The following is a 17,323-nucleotide window of genomic DNA, read 5'->3' on the forward strand; positions in this document are numbered from 1 at the left end:
TAACCGGGCCGAGAGCACATCCCCCAGGAATTTTCCTGGAGCATATGCTCTCAGAGGACCATCCCGGTTCCCATGGTACCAGACAATTTTCGGTGAGGCTTCGTGGCAGGCCACTTCAGACGAATCCCTTGCAGACTCGGGTCTGATCGCCCTCCTCGAGTAGGTCGGTCATTTTGGATGTGATCAAAACGTTTTACGCCACTATTCCAACGCAACATCTTCGTCTCCATTACCGCACGACCCCGTTCATTGTCTTTTATAGTCGGTCAACACTCAGAACCATATAGCGCGACAGGACGGACGACATTGCGGTAAATTTTAGATTTTCGTTGATACGTCGACCACAAAGAACACCAGTTGTGTTACGCCACTTCATCCAGGTTGCGTTAATGCGTGAAACAATTTCATTGCGCAGTTTTCCATTGGCTGATACCGTTGACCCGAGGTATTTCAATCGCTCAGTTCTGGGCAGATCACTGCCGCTGACAGCGATTGTGCTTGTTTAGATTGAATCTGAGACCGTGTTGCATAAGGCGATCATTCCATTTTTGGATAAGTTGCTCGAGATCATTTTTGCTATCAGATGCTAGGAAAACATCATCTGCATAAAGCAGTGTGTAGGGCGCTGGACGTTGTATATCCCGTGTGACGGTGTCCATAACAAGAACAAAGAGGAGTGATGAGAGAGCGCTTCCTTGATGAACATCAACAGAGACACGAAGCGGTTTTGATACCCCCGCCATACTTGGAACTTTACTTTTCGGATCATGGTAGAGCAATTGAACTCAGCGGTCAAACGCATTCTTTAGATCCGGAAATGCAATGTAAAGAGGGCGACGCTTCTCACGGTGTTTCTCCATGAGTAACTGACGCGATACACGTCAGTAGTGCCGCAGTTTTTGACAAATCCGGCCGGACGGTAATTTGAACATTTCGCTGGACTGCCTTTTCTTTTCCATATTGGAACTGTGGTACTTTCTTGGCAGTCAGATGGTGTTCTACCTTCCTGAATAACCCGATTAAAGAATTCATTGAGCCACAAAGTTGAGTCCCAGCTCTTGGCTTTCCAGAGCTCAGTTGCGATGTCGTCAGGTCCTGTGGCTTTCCCTGATTTTATTCGTTTTATTGTCACCACGACTTCGGTTGCACTGACAGTAAGTCTTTGTGTGTTTTACGTGGGTACCTGTCGTGGAGACTTAATATTTCATCCCCCAATCCCCCCGCCCGCTGCCAGGTGGAAGTGGTCTAAATGTCGACAATAATTGTGGAACTGGAGGATGCGCAAATTCTTCAGTTGAAATCTGCTCGATGTATTTTCGCCATCTATCCGTTGCGGTTCGACTGTTGGTAAGCAAAGTGCCGTTCTTGGCAACATAAGTATTCTATATCCTGTGTACGTTCGTTACGGCTTTAAGCAAGGCGATACAGATCTCTCTCGCCATTCCGAGTGTCCAGTTTATCATAAAGATTTTTGAAATGGTTCGTTCGGGTGACAGCGACAGCTTTCTTTGCTTCCCGGTTCGCATTCTTATAAATTTGCCAATTGGCCGGTGTTTTATTGTCGAGAAACTTGTGGTAGAGGCGTTTCTTTTCACGGATCTTCATTTCAACATCATCATTCCAAAGCCAAGTATCTCGGTTGATGTACCGCTTACCCAGTTTGGTGACCCCGAGGGTTGCAGAGGCCGCTTTGTGGATCGTGTCTTTCATTTGATTTCACGTTTCTTTCACATTCGTAATGGTCGGTAATCGGGTGAGTGAGATCGTTTCTTCTTTTTTCTCACCAAATCGCCACAAATTTTTTTTTTGCCAAATCTCCAACCATTATATCTTCACCCTCTGGTACTTATCTAATCTTGCTTTTTGTGATATTCCCCAAATTGAAAAGATCCTCCACAACCCAAAAATTTGAGGCGATTTCCAATGCAAAAAAGACGAAGGAGCTGAAATCCATTACAGCTGTTCCCAAACGAAAAATATAACTGTTATGAAGTGGATGGCTCATCAATGGTTGCTAGATTTCTAGCTTAAACGTTGGTATAGATAGTGCAGAGTTTCATCTGGGTTTTATTCCGTACGTTGTTGCTGCTCCTGGACCAATTCAAAGAAGCGTATATTTCCAATGTTCCTTCATTCCTTGTTTTAACATGGCTCTGATTGCCATATCTAGTTTACAGAGTCCCTGGGGAACCAGAGGCGTCACGTACGGTTCGTATATTCCGGGATATTAGCTACCCGCCCCTTGAAGGTACTGTCTCTTCTGGCCTCTGTCATGGCTTCAACTCGCGAAGGTCTCGTTTGATGTGCTGCTTGTTTTCTCGATTCGAAACGTTCACCCGGAGCAGATGTAGTATGCGCCTCTCCATCCATTGGTACATCTTACAACCCAGGGGAGTCACCGTTTCTACTTTCCACTTATCAGTGAGTTTTGCCTGAGATGATGTCAGGTCCGGTGCTGGGGTAAGATGATGATTATCCTTGCACGAGCCACACCCGTTACATAAAGGAGAGCTGCGGTCTTCGGTCGGTTAGCCGTCGGTCCTTCTCTCGAAAGGACTGGCAATTGCCCGCACAAGTAGAATTTGAATGGATATAGCTCCTATAAATTCAGAATGAATTAGTATATATACAGTCTGCCTAGAAGGTCGCCCGGCTCCAGTTGGGCGATTCCCTTAAATAGCTACCTGAGAGATGTTCTCCTTGTTGGAAACCTTACTAGTGCTCAGACTGGAAGGAATGGCTAAAAGCAAAAAGTCTGGTGGAAATGAATATCTCTAAACACCATCTACACACTGCTTTATGCAGATGATGTTTTCCTAGAACCTGATAGCAAAAATGATCACGAGCAACTTGTCCAAAAATGGAATGATCGTCTCATGCAACACGGTCTCAGATTGAATCTAAACAAAACTGAATTTTTGACGACCGATCCTCATGAAACAGGCACAATCACTGTCAGCGGGAGCGATCTGCCCAGAATTGAGCGATTTGAATACCTCGGGTCAACGGTATTAGCCAATGGAGAACTGCGTTATGAAATTGCTTCACGCATTAACGCAACACGGATGAAGTGGCGTTCCACAGCTGGTGTTCTTTCTGAAAATTTACCGTAATGTCGCGGGCCGGTCGCCGTCTATGGTTCTGAATGTTGGCCGACTATTAAAGGCAATGAACGGCGTCTTGCGGTAATGGTGATGAAGATGTTGCGTTGGACTAGTGGCGTGACAGTTTTGATTACATCCGAAATGAGGATATCCGCGATCGATATGGGGTTGCATCGATTGTGAGGAAACTGCGAGAGAGGCGTCTTCAATGATATGGTCAAGTAATTCGCGCTAACGAGAATTCACTTGCCAAGATTGATCTGAACAACGAAGTCGATGATAAACGACCAAAAGGTAGGCAGAAACAACGGGGGCCTGATACGCTGGATGAGGTGTTTTTGTTTTACACAAAACCTTAAAAATGAAGATGCTCGAGGGTGACGAGGATGTAGAGGGAACAGCAACTCTATCTATTCAGTCAACACTAAAATGGCCATAGGAAAGTTTCCTTGGGGTGGCACCGTGAAACGTTGTATTTACTTAAGACTTACTTGTTGAGGATGCAGTAAGCGGATGTTCTGAGACCTCATCGACTAACAAAGCTCCGCAAAAGGCTATTGGAACTGCCGGCGTGTTGGATAAGCTATACGTTTTGGGTTCATCTAGTCTATGAACATAAACCAAGATTTGGTAGAAACATACTGGACGACTAGAGCGAGGAAATTCGAGTGGGTTAGTTGCTCTTATGTACGCATTGCCATCCATTGAACGTAGAAGGCTGGTTTTGACAAGTCTTGCATGTAGCAACTGTATAACCACCAATCCACGCGCGGTATCCAAGCATGCCACAACAACTTCAAGTTTTTTGAATGGCGGTCAGTTAATCGGGCTTTGAATGCGCTCCGAATCCAACAATATTCTTAAACGAATTGAACGGATGATTGTGCCTGCTTAACAGGAGTCTTTATCTCGGGGTTGAGTAATGGTCCAGGCTTGTGTAGGACTCGGGGTGGATGTGGTGTTAAATAAATCAACCTGCTAGAGTTGCACCCCGATGAGGGTCTTGCGAGGGCGTACTCTTCGAGAAATTTTCCATCTGGCTAACCAGAAAAACGCCGTCTCTTCGGGGGAGAAGTTTTGGTCCAAAGGGTTAGACATTTCAAGACACGTGTAGCAGACATGAAATGAAGCATTGACCCTGACCAAATGGTCATTAAGATGAATCATTAAAGGGTAAAGCTAAGTAGACAATCCTTGCCGGGTGATTACTATTAAAACTGGAAAGGATATTGTCAAAAGGGCAATAAGGAACATATGCTTACTGCCAATTCAAGACAATTGCTCTTCGAGTACAGAAGTTACTGCAGAAAGACTTGAAGGTTGTCTCAATGATAAACTTTGCCAAGGGCCAAGCTCGATTGATTCTCTGAAAGTTAATTTTGGACCACAGACTTTTATGATTACACTGTAGTCACATGGTTCTGGTTTATGTCGCACTTGATTGAGGTTTTTCATCTTCACGGTAACCTTCACAAGCACTGGTTCTACCACTTTCTAGTCCTCTAAAGCATCCTTCAATGAATTCGTAAAACCTATCCAACCTTGATATTTCGATTAATGTGTCACGAGATTGCTGGTATAACCTCTTTAATTCAGTATCTAGTTTTTGCAAATGTATTTGGGTCACTATTCAGTCCCACAATGTAATATCGACTCGGATGAGCGAATTTCTCTCTTGAAATCTGCTCCAAGTGATCCCGCCGTTCCGAGTGTCTTTGCAGTTTGGTCTGGTAAAAAAACTTGCTTTCCCCGCCTCCCGGTTCAAATTCTTATAAATTTGCCAATTCGTCAGCTTTTTATCGACAAGAAACTTGTAGTACATGCGTCCCTTCTCACGGAAATTCTTTTGAACAGCCAAGTATCCCGATCGATGAATCTCTTACCGAACTTTGTGGATACAGGCTTCCCAAGTACAGTATTTGTTAAATATGGAAAGCATTTGTCAGAAATGGGAAGTACTTCTTTCGTCCTTTTTTAAAAAAAAGGGAAATATTATGGCAAACACTGCGAACTAATGCTGCTGGTGTGGATCTCTCCGTTTCTCATTGTTTAACGGATGTGGAATGCGACTTCAGTACTCAGAGTCCTTATCGAGGTATTGTCCTAGGGAGTAACTTCAGAGTTTCGAGATCACGTTTGATGTGTCTAAACGATCTTGTTACTCTTAGATACAGCAATGAGTCAGATTCTTCGCTTTTTTGGACAATTCCGACTCGCCCAGTCTAACTCAAATTTTATGTTTTTTTTACTTTATAGACAGGTTAGTATCTATGGTTTTCGGTAATGTTGTTAATAGTTCTTATTGGGCAGCAGGCGAAATGTTGTCAAATGACGTGTTCTAGCAAATCTCCAGTAAAGTGGCGATTCAAAATAGACGAGCCACATTATAAGGATCAACATAGTGTTATGAAGTATCTTTTTCTTCTTGTTCAACCTTTGTCCCATTCAAAAGCGGAATTGACTCAGTTTTACCAAAGATCAATTGCTAACTTCACAGGTTTCATTAATTCCTGCTTAAGTCACTTTATTGCGCATGGGTCTTCCTTCACTGACCCGCTAAGGCAACTAGAGAGTTCCAAAGAATTGTTTTAACGTTTTTCGCTGCTTTTAGATACTGGCTTGATAGTAAAGGTTAATTAAAGCATTGAGAGTGATGATTATTTAAGCAAATCGGTAAGAACGAGAGCCGAGTAGATGCGACAATTACAGAAGTTATCAGATAATTTTGATAAGTTGAAATGAACATTTCATCTGTTATGTATGGGAGGGACAACAAAGTGAATACCCGGACTTCGCCTTGGATCTGATAGTGATTATTCGCGCCTCGCAGCTGCAATCGCTTTGAAGATGCAATGGCTGGCTTCACTTACATGTGCATCACGCAAATATACTTTGCAGTAGAGGGGACAGTGCTGACATACGTTTACCTATTATTTTAAATTGGAAATTCTCTAGCTGCGAATCTAGGCCACTAGATTTTAACGATCGATATAGTTGAAAGATCTTCAAAACCAAACCCACATATTCGTAATTGTTTCCAATCGATCACCACATGTTCTCTGTTTAAATTTGAACGCTCCAATAAATTCGTCAGCAACAACTGGAGGAGCGGTGAAACAATTCAATTCTCCTGACAACGATCTCATTTCCAGATGGCCGAAAGTATGCAATGTGTTTAAAGTACGGAACATAAAGTGAATTTTTTACTTTTTTTCTGTAGATATATATCTTTTTTTAAACAATTTACAAGAATTACAGATGAATCCGTGGCTGGGATAGATGAAAGAAGAATAGATAGTGATCAGATTGAAATGTATCATTTTGTATCTGGTTCAATTGGTTCAGAATATCTGTTACAGATTTCGTGCATTTACCTCTAGTATAGGTTGATCTGAAATTGAATGCACTATTGTTCTATTTTTTCGGAAAAGTTTCAATTTTTAATCACTTTTCACAGTGGACAGCTTTGTTGAATCCAGATTTGAAAGGTGGTTTTTGAAGACTTTATTAGGATCAGCTCCTGAAGCAAGTCCTAAGCTGCTGCAACTTTCAAGGCTATAAACATTTTTTCAAGTTTTATAATCTTTTGAGTGTTGTTTGGGGATTTATTCTAAATTTCCGTTTCTAAAACTCAACTAGCGAATTTTAGGCCGTTTTTATTAGAAATATTTATCATATATTTTGGAAAAAATAATATAACTATTTGGTTAGGTTGATGCACAACTTGACTCTGCATTTTATTTGTTTTATATTATACTGTCCTGCTTTATATTCAAATAAACAGGACATCCTCTACGGCTGGTCATAAATTTGCTTCCGAATTACTGTATTTACTGACATTTGGAACATTTCTCTCCTATATTCCATTCATCTATGGCACTCAGACGCATGAGTTGCATGACATAAGTAACAATAGAATTGTCGCTCTTTTTTAATGTGTGACCTTTCCACTGCTACTTTGACCTCTTAATCTGGCTATCCCGCTCGTACACCGACGAAGGTCTTTGTTGAAAATAGTACCAGACCAGAGTACCCAGATGAATATTGACGAGTGCTCAGAGCTTTCGCGTTACTCTAGTGATAATATCGGCGGTTGACCCCAAGCTAGCTTTGTAATTCTACGAAAACTTTACCTCGATGCAGCACGTGTATGTTGCTCTTGTGGCGACACATCGGAGGCACGAATCACGAATGCATCGTCGTGGTGAATTCGCTTCTGCCCACGCACTGAAAGGCCATCGACACAGCTGATGGCCTGACAGGAGGCGGGTCGCAAGAAAACTTCACTCTCTCCCTAATTACCCGTCAGAACGACCAATCGGAAACAAACAAATTGGAATGTGAATTATTCGCAAAAGTGGTGACCCGACAATTCACTTTTCACTTTTTCATCGGAGTCCTCCGCAGTTGGAAGTCCATTGTTTTTTTAGGCATATGACGGCAGTAGGATCAGTTTTGTTCTACAAATTTTTCATTTGATATTATTTTAAACATTTTACGAGTATATTGGATATTTTTACATATTTTGCATTTGATATTCCTTTAGCGCTCCAATCTCCGCCAAATCGTTTTCCGCGTGGCTGCGGGGGTTGTTGCGTCGACGGGATGCGAATTTGCTGGGCTTTCCTTTTTGTTTGTCTGCTTCGGATATTCCACTCCGGTGTTCCGCCTATGCTCCACTCGCTAGTTTGACTGTCATGTCAGCGAAGCTAAATCACTTACTGAATGAGCAGACGCTAGGCGACCGTACCCCCAGCCAATTCCTTCAAGAAATGAGGCAGCTGGGTGAGGATAAGGTCGGCTCAGAGTTGTTAAAGTCCCTCTGGCCTGCGCGGACTCAGGGTCGCTGGAGGTGTTGTCCGCCACGGCTGATAAAATACACGAGGTGTACACGCGCCCCGTGGTCGTGGAGGTTTCTCGGGACGCAGCTTGGGAAATCGGGGGGTAGATCTCAATCGCAGCCACGTTCGAGGTCTGCTCCACGAAAGGGACGCTCGCGTAATGTCACGCCGGGATCCTCATCGGCACCAACGATTTACTAGTACCACCGTAAATGCAGAGCTCAAGCGCACCCTGGGTGCCTAGGCGACGGTTTCCCGAAGCGCAGTACCACGTCAGTCTTACAGTTTTTGATCCTCTGAGCAGGCGTTGCCTCCTGGATGAGACGGGCACTGAGGTGTCGGTTCACCCCGAACCTAGTCCAAATGCACTGATACTGCAGAACCTGCGACCGGCTGCCGCGAACTCCTCTCCCATCTGCTTCTATGATTATAGGCAGGACGTGATTCGTGACGTGAGCCTTGGAATGCGTTTTGGTGGCGATTCGTTCTGGCGGCCATTAGCACTCCCATTTTAGGCGCTGATTTCCAGTGTCACTATGGGCTGTTGGCGGACTTGCAGAACAAGGCATTAATAGACCCCGCAACCTTCGCAGCCTGCGCAAATGACACTCTTTTTATTATTTCCAAGGACGTCGTCGAACCTCGCACACGTGCCTTCCTCAGAAAACACCGCAACAACACTACTGAAAGTAGTTTCTCTCAGCTGGTTAAGCACGATGACAACACTACTGGCTCAATTTTCTCAAAGGTGCGTCCTCTATCACTCCGGGAGCTAACTATTACAAGGAAAGAGTTCGATAATTTAATGAAACAAGGTATTTGTAGACCTTCCAATAGCTGTTGGTCATCTCCACTTCACTTAGCCCCTAAGCCAGACGGCAAATGGCGGCCATGTGGAGATTACAGGCGTCTGAATGTTCAGACAATTCCCGACCGATACCCTATTCCACTCATCCACGATTTTGCGCATTCACTTACAAACTGCCGTATTTTCGCGACCATGGATCTAGCCAAGGTGTATTATCAAATCCCCGTTGTTCCCGAAGACATACCGAAAACGGTTATATGCACACCTTTCGGACTCTTCGAGCTCACTAGGATGATTTGGCTTGTGCAAAGCTGCGCAGACATTACAAAGATCCATCCACTCTGTCCTGCGGAACTTAAATTTATGTTTGGTATATATTGATCATATTTTGATGTTTTTTCTTCCGAATCTGAGCACTTGAACCATCTCGAGTGTATTTTTCAACGCCTTCTTGAGGCCGAACTCATTCTAAACGTTGAAAAATGCAGATTCCTACAGAAGCAGGTGAAATTACTCGGCTACATGATTACCCCTGACGGCATCCAACCTGACCCAGACAAGGCTTAAGCGATTAAGAACTTTGCCCTGACAACCACGGTGAAGGATCTGCGAAGATTCTTGGGTATGTTAAACTTCTATCGTCGTTTCTTGCCCAAGACCGCTCATCACCAAGCAATCCTCAACAGTTATTGTCTGGGCCCAAAGCTAAAGACTGCTGCGAGGTCTACTGAAGCGGTCCAGGCTTTTGAGACAGTCAAACAACAAGTTGTTGATGTAACACTGCGGGCATTTCCTCGACCAGATGCACTGTGTTCGTCGGTGCCTCAGATACAGCGGTAGGCGCCGGTGTTCACCAGAGGGTGACACAAAACTGGAAACCGTTGAGCTTCTTCTCAAAACTACTCAACCCTGCTCCACGCAACTACAGTGCCTACGATCGTCAGCTACTCGCCGCGTACCACTTCATCAAATACTCCCGTTTCTCTTTTGAGGGCAGGCCGTTCACTGTGTTCACGGATCACAAGCTCCTGACTTTCGGGCTTAAACGAAAGCCCGACAAAGCGTCCTGTCGCGAACTTCGGTACTTGAGTTTTATCAGCCAGTTCACTTCTAATATCCAACATGTGTCTGGAAAAGACTACGTTGTTGCAGACGCTTTGCCTCGAAACTCGGAGGTCACAGTCCTCGCCGCGGTCGATGATACGCCAATCGCCGAGGCCTAGAACTTCAGAGCCTGAAGGCAAATTCCAAATGCAAGCTCAAAGAGTTTCCATTCCTCGACTCAAACGCCTACTTTGCGAGATCTCAGACAAGGAACCTACGCCAGTAATTCCAGCCGATTTTCGAAAGGAAGTATTTAACCCAATACATGATCTTGCGCACCCAGACATCAGGGCGACGAACCGGTTAGTCACAGGAAAATACTTCTGGCCGTTCAAGAACAAGGATGTAAACTCTTGGGTCAGACAAAGCACGTCAGAAAGGAAGTGGGCGTATTCCCTAATTCGATCAAGCGCTTCCACACCATTCAACTTGACATCATTGGGCTTTTGCGAGACTCGCACCGATGCAAGTATTCCCTCACAATCATTGACAGGTTTACGGAGTGACCTGAAGCAATACCTCTGGCCGACATTACGGCACAATCATGTGCCGAGGCTCTCTGTCGAGAGTGGATCCCGCGCTTTGGTGTACCAGGTCAATCATCACGAACCAGGGAATGCAGTTTGAGTTAGGCAAGCTCCTCGGTTTCAAACGCCACAGGACTACTGCATACCATCCATAGTCCAATGGAATGCTAGAATGTTGGCACCGAACACTAAAGGCGGTAATGGTTTGCGACGATCCGTGGTGGTTGCGGTCCTTGCCGTTCGTCCTCTTCGGCCTTCGCACAGCCTATCGAGAGCAGTTCACGCTCAATGAGACAAGGGAAATATTCCGGAACTATCGTAAATTCTTAAAAAAATGTAATGATGCCCCATCTAATATCTAGGCATGAAATGCATCTTTTTCCGATATCTGAACAAATAAAGATGATTCCGCCTATGTTACTATATTTCAGAAATTTATTGGAGGACTACTCTTCAAGTTATTCTAGGAGCAGAAAATTTTCAAGGGCGCAATACTAAAGTCAAGAGGAAGCTTTAATATTACTAATAAAATTATAACATATGCTGTCTGCTTACTATACCCTAAAACACCGTAGAAATTCTATATCACTTTAGAATGAGTAGTCTGCCATACTGTAAGTCCCATACCCTTGGCGTATAAGACAAAAAGATTCTTGCTAGTTAAAAACTATTGGACTCTAGCACTATAGAATCCCACTCAAATGAAATTCATTTATTAAGCAATATCAAAATTACCAATTGCGTACACAGATGACCACATTTGATTAGCTGGAATTGACAGTCCACGTCCAATCGCCGAAGTTAAGTGTTTTAGGAGTGGCTAGTGCTTAGATAGGGGACCAGGAGTAAACTTTTAATTTTTATTTATCTGATTAGCTTATTGTAAAACAGGTGCAGCTACCGGTGAGATCAAATTGCACAAATCAGAATATTAAATAAAGTAGTAGTCCCATTCTAACCCATTTTTGACGCTTCACAAAAACAAAACCTTATTAAAATAGGTTTATTGTCTGTCCGTCTATCAAACGCACTTTTCTCCAAAGCGGCTACAATCATTGAGACGAAATTTAATGGACATATGTATATTTTGGAGTCCATAGATATAATACAATGAATGACATGATATTCTGAGTTTCAGGGTAAAGAGAAAGAGAAAGTAATAGAGTTTACAGTGGATGAAAGCAAGCGAAAAATCCGAGTCTGTGGGAGGCGGTTTTTTGAAGCATTTATAGGGCAACCACAAGTGTCCTCTTGTTGACATAGTTCTTGGTGCTATATTTCTGTTAGTCTCAATAAAGTGAAAATTGTTAGCAGCATTTCAATATTTTATCAAATTTTAATATTTTAGGATCTAATTTCCAAAAATATTTTATCGGATAGCTACAATAGAACCCATTTGCAGCTTTCAAAAATGTATCGCAAATTTCTCACTAAATTCATAATTCTTTACAGTGCAGCCGGCACTAACATACGAAATATACTTTCCTAGCAAATTTTCCAGATAGTACTTTCTCAACTGTTGGAAAAATGCTCACCTACACAACATTCTAGAGTAAACAGCACCAGGCGTAATTACAATGTCGGCGGCTAAAAATGAAAATTTTATTGTTTTTGTTGGCGTCCAGATTTTGCAATACCGTATGGCTTACATCCATATTTAAATCTGTGGCTTCTGGAACAAATATTTTATGTTCAGCTTCTTGACGAGCCATTCTATGGGTCATAAGATGAAAATAGTTGAGTGGAATTATGTGTTGAAATGTTTTTGAATTACAGCGTCTGGTATAGAGATACAACTTAGCGGTATTGATCGAAAATCATTATGACTTATTTAAATTTATCTGAATTGTTGGATAAATGGGTTTAAAACAAGTGTCATCAGATAGTTCTGCAAAAAGGAGTGCATCTATGCAGAACTACGAACTATCTCATTCTTCAGGCGAGAACATATGAAATACCTTGGATTTGTCGATGGTACTGGTTCTTGGCCCTTTCACTGGGAACAACATATATTTGCAAAGGGAAATGAGTCGAAAACCAGAAACTCACTTGTCCAAACTGTGATTTTTTATGTAATAATATTTGGATAACTGATGGTTCCCTATTTGTAGAAACCTCATAATGTGTACGTAATAAGTAAGCCAGGATATTCACTTTAATGTGATATTAATATTCTGTGTCAGCGTTTTCGTGAAACAGAAACATTTGACCTACTATAAATTTGTTAAAAAAACTAGGAGTTTCGCTAAACTTTTCAGTATGATGCTCTGTAAAGTTTTGAATTACTATAGAAATAGTATAACCGTTTCTGAGAGAAATGGATGACAGACAAACCGACAAACGGACAGTAAACTAGCTTTTTAGCCTCCTCAAAGATGAGGCAAACATATCCTTATATTTTCGTTCGAGGATTACATAGTGGTGTAGTGGTGCTCACTAAGGAAAATCCTCTTGCGAACCAGATCCTGTATCGATCTAGAACCTCTAGGGAACTAAATATGAAAGTTGAAGTTAGGCGGTAATTAAAGCCACAAGCCAAGGTATGACCACCGTGTTAAGGACTGAATGCGTCACAGATAATGAACGGTGGACTCACGGTACCGAGTCATCACCAGTTTCAATTAAGCTTGTCTCGGTAAAAAGGGACTCCGCTAAAATTAACTTACTTTTCTCAGTAAAACAAAGGCCATAGAAGTCAACTATGATAAATCTCAAAATATGAAACTGAAACATAAAACAAAATAAAAATTAAATATCGATTTTGCCGAGCCAATCCTGATGAGGAGAGAACCCTGACTATATCGATGGAGAACGTGAGTCTAGACCCGGATTCTCCACTCATTAAATTGAAGACTAAACCGCAATCCCAGTCTTTAAAGAACTAGCCAAAGTAGGCCTTTCTATTAGACTCCAAACCTGGGCTCCAGCCGAAGCCAACTATTGAGGTTAAAGTCTTACATTTGTCTTTGGGCAGAAAATAGTCTCTGGTCAAACTGCCTTTGGGCAAACCACCTTCTGGCAAATTGCCTCCCAGCAAACCACGACGTTTGGATTGTACCAAGGTTGATGGGAAAGGCTCAACGGGGGCATCTGCGGCTAAGGGTATACCGAGTAGGCAGCAGTCCACAAAGATCTTAACTCTTCAGCAAAGAGGACTTGTTCGGTAACGGCTAAGTCTTCTTTTGCAGTTAAGGCGATCAAAGTCGATGGATGGGCCGCACATGATGACACCAATCCATCTGGTAACGATGCTCAGCAGCGCGAATAGCTTATGAGCTTATGTATACCGTAAAATGTTGCAACTGAAGCAGCACTGCTCCTTCCTCAACGATGTATGGGAGGAGGCACGCCTGATTCTGAAGAGATAGGATTGGCCAGTTGTTTGAGAAGGAGCGTAATGGCGTCCAGGTTATGAAATAATTTGGGATCTAGAATAACCTGAGCACATTCACTTCGATGCCACTAGGCAGCAAGGCAGGAGAAAAAGCCAATAAGCAGGGAACTTTCCTTACAATTGGCGATCTGTCGGCTCTAATAAGGGCTTGGTACCGACACGTTACAAGTGTTGTCTCCTAAGGTCATTGAAAGGGACGTGCAGCTCACGGCATTTTCATTTGAAGCGTAGATGTGGTGGGATGACGTTTCGAATGGATCATTCATTAGCGCTGTCCAATATGCCATAAGTAAAGGTATAGGGGTGATAGTAAGATGTGTCTTTAACGCTCTTATTGGAAAGTATTAAACGATATCACGCTCTTAGATAATAAGCGCATTGAATTTGCAATTGGCATAGATCCATCCATCCATCCACCTAACCGTTCCATTTCGGAATCCGCAGAAGATGGATTGGGTGAAACACAAAATAGAACTCTCCAGTTACGAGAACAAACCTGCTGGAATTGGAAAAAAATACTCAAATGATCACAACTCACATGAGAGAAGGTTTCGATGAGAATAGGGGTAAAACACAATGGTGGAAGAGAACGGCAAAGAGACTCTTCAACCGGGCTCTGAAATCTGATTCAAGTTTTTTGGCGGAAACGGTACTCAGGAAGTTCTAAAGAAGAGCATAAGGTCGACTAAATGATCACTATGGAGACGCCTTTCCGAAGAAAATAATTCGCTTGATGTGACCTCAAAGTTTAAGTGGATTTTTATCAAAGAATATAGCCGGAATAGCCCCCTACATAAAGATGGACGATTCCGTAGCCTACATAACGGCGAAATCTATGAGCAATACCATCTGGCTCAATAGGTTACGGTTGGCGGGTCACTTAATCCGTATGAATGAAGATGAGCCAGCCCGGAAAGCCTATAAGGGCAATATCTATGGTACAAAAAGAAGACGAAGCAGATCCTGCCTAAGATGGAGCGATGGCGTAGGCCAGGATGCCAGACAGCTTTTAGGGATATTGAATTGGTGGACGTCGGCGCAAAACCTGGACGTCTTGAGTTCCATATTAAGGCTGGCCTAGACCGGATACCGGTTGTCGCGCCGTTGATCGTGATGAGAGCCGGAAGGAAGGAAAACTGGACTAATTATAACCACTAGAAACATTAGGTGGTGGCTACCCACCTTATCATGGACGGCAATCCAGCTGGCACAAACAGTCAAGTATTCAGGAGTTCATCTCAACTTTAAATTAACGTGGAAGCACCACTTTGCTAACAGCCAATGGCGCAGAATCAAAGATTCGTTTGCTTAAGTATTACTGGAGCAATGAGCACCATGCTGACCGTGGCACTTCAAACTATCCTAAATCTCCAATCATTTGGAGGTGAAACGGAACCAGCATATAGGCTTGATGCCATCGGCACGGGAAGACATATTGTTTCGTCATCACCAAACAGTCGACAAATAGTCAGGATTCTTTTGGGATTACATAACTAACAATCTTCACTCATCTCTCGGAAAACTGACGACCATATTCCAGGGATTGATAAATACTTGAAATAATAAAAAAAAACTTGTTGTTTCTTTTTCACTGGTGTAGATATTTATTCTTGCAAATACCGATATTTCAGGAACCACTTGTTCCCTTCATCAGTGCTAACAAGTCTTGTCTTGGACTTTCTGGGCACTGAATTCCGATATTTCGGGAACCACTTGTTCCCTTCATCAGTGCTAACAAGTCTTGTCTTGGACTTTTTGGGCACTGATGAAGGGAACAAGTGGTTCCCGAAATATCGGTATTTGCAAGAATAAATATCTACATCAGTGAAAAAGAAACAACAAATATTTTATTATTTCAAATAATTAATCGCTGGAAACACCGCATAATTACACTCTGATAAATGCTATTTTATTGGCAACAGAAGAATATCTCCAACAAAAATGGCAGGTCCACTATTCCTATCTGTTCGGACAGCTGGGGAACGTTATCTGCATTAAATCGGAACAACATATGAAGCCAGTTGATGTGCAGTTACCACTCGCTGCAGCTTAAACTTAGATGACTGAAAGAAACATTTCTAATGTGGTAGCCATCGCTGATAATGAGGAAGTTGACAGACTAGTACGCCAAGGATCCAACTTCACAAAAATGATGAAACCAGAGCCAACATTTGGCTTCCGGCCATCCACTGTCAATGGAGAAAAATTGGGACTGCAGCCTCAACTATGCATGTGCCCAATGCGTGGTAGAGGAGGAGACGGCACTGACTTCATATGCAGTTGCCGGGTCTCTTCAGAACTCAGACGAAGAGACCTCGAGAAGGTTTTCTTCAAGCAAGAATTTTTGAAATATCTGCCACTGGAGGATGTAAATTTTTTCACAGAACATAGTTGTGTAGGGTATCAAATGAAAGGGCTCAGTTAATACTTTTCGAAACTGATATTTTTGGTGGTGTATCCATAAGAAATCTAGGCCTCATTCCATTCTAAACAAGATGAACACAAAACCTTAATACCCGAAGCGTCCAGCTTCCGATATTGCGATTTGTTTTGGTTTCCAGCTAACACCTGTCAGTGTTCTGAATATGTAGTACTAGCAGCAATTATGTAAACCTTCCTATATTTCGGGCAACATGAATTATAGGTTGCGCTTCTTGAAAATATGCCCTTTGCCCCCACAACTTCTTCAGGGCTAGGCAAATGCCTTTGGCATTTCTTCCCGAAAAAATCTGACGTTCGAATGAAAAATTGGGCCCAGGGTGAATTTTGTATAAATCTTATTCCGGAACTCCGAAAAAAATTCTGGCTTGGGAAAAATCACCACCTTCCTTTCCTCCTCCCTTTTTAGAACTGGGTTTAGGTCATAGATCCGCTAGCGGAAAAATTCAATTTCTGGTTAATGATTTGGAGACTTAAACAAAGTTCTTGCTTCCGTTTCTATGAGGGAGCCTGTTTTCGACGCAACAAAATGTTTTTAAGCCAGAAGAACCAATCTACTAAATGCATGTTATCAAAATAGTCTTTGACGATGGCAAGAGATTGGCAGAAGATCATATGTGTACTCGTCTGACAATACTAACGTACTAACGAACCCAGAGACCGCCAACTAGCAGAATCTCAACTAATGATCATCTGCACGACAAAATGACACCACCCAAGGTGATAGCCTTCGGATGTAAACACTCGATCCCAACTTCAAACTATGTTGATTGAACATCTGGTTGGAGAGCCAATATTGACCCGAATCATCACCTTGTTGGCACGCCATTCCAAGACATAGTGCATCACTTTAAAATACATTAAGTTATGCAAAGTCAGGTAAAAATCAACATAGACGTGATGCGAGACGAACAATTCAGAAACGCCTACAATATTTATTTAGTACAGCAGTCGTAGATGAAGCAATATGATACCATATTTGAACTTTTTTTGAATGATATCCGAATATTGAGTGTTATCACTGGTCCATTGTATCCATCATTTGGTCTCATAGAAGATGTTATCCATAAATCTTTTGCAAATTAACCTATGTAATATTTTCAAAA

General features: G+C 42.5%; 1 protein-coding gene across 5 annotated transcripts in view; it reads right to left on the reverse strand.

Annotated features, from left to right (window-relative positions):
- Positions 1-17,323, reverse strand: part of LOC119654387 (dystroglycan) — a 174,670-nt gene that overhangs the window by 44,043 nt on the left and 113,304 nt on the right. The window lies entirely within an intron of this gene.

This window comes from Hermetia illucens, chromosome 1 (genome assembly GCF_905115235.1).
Source record: "Hermetia illucens chromosome 1, iHerIll2.2.curated.20191125, whole genome shotgun sequence".
In the NCBI taxonomy this organism is placed as follows: Eukaryota; Metazoa; Arthropoda; class Insecta; order Diptera; family Stratiomyidae; genus Hermetia; species Hermetia illucens.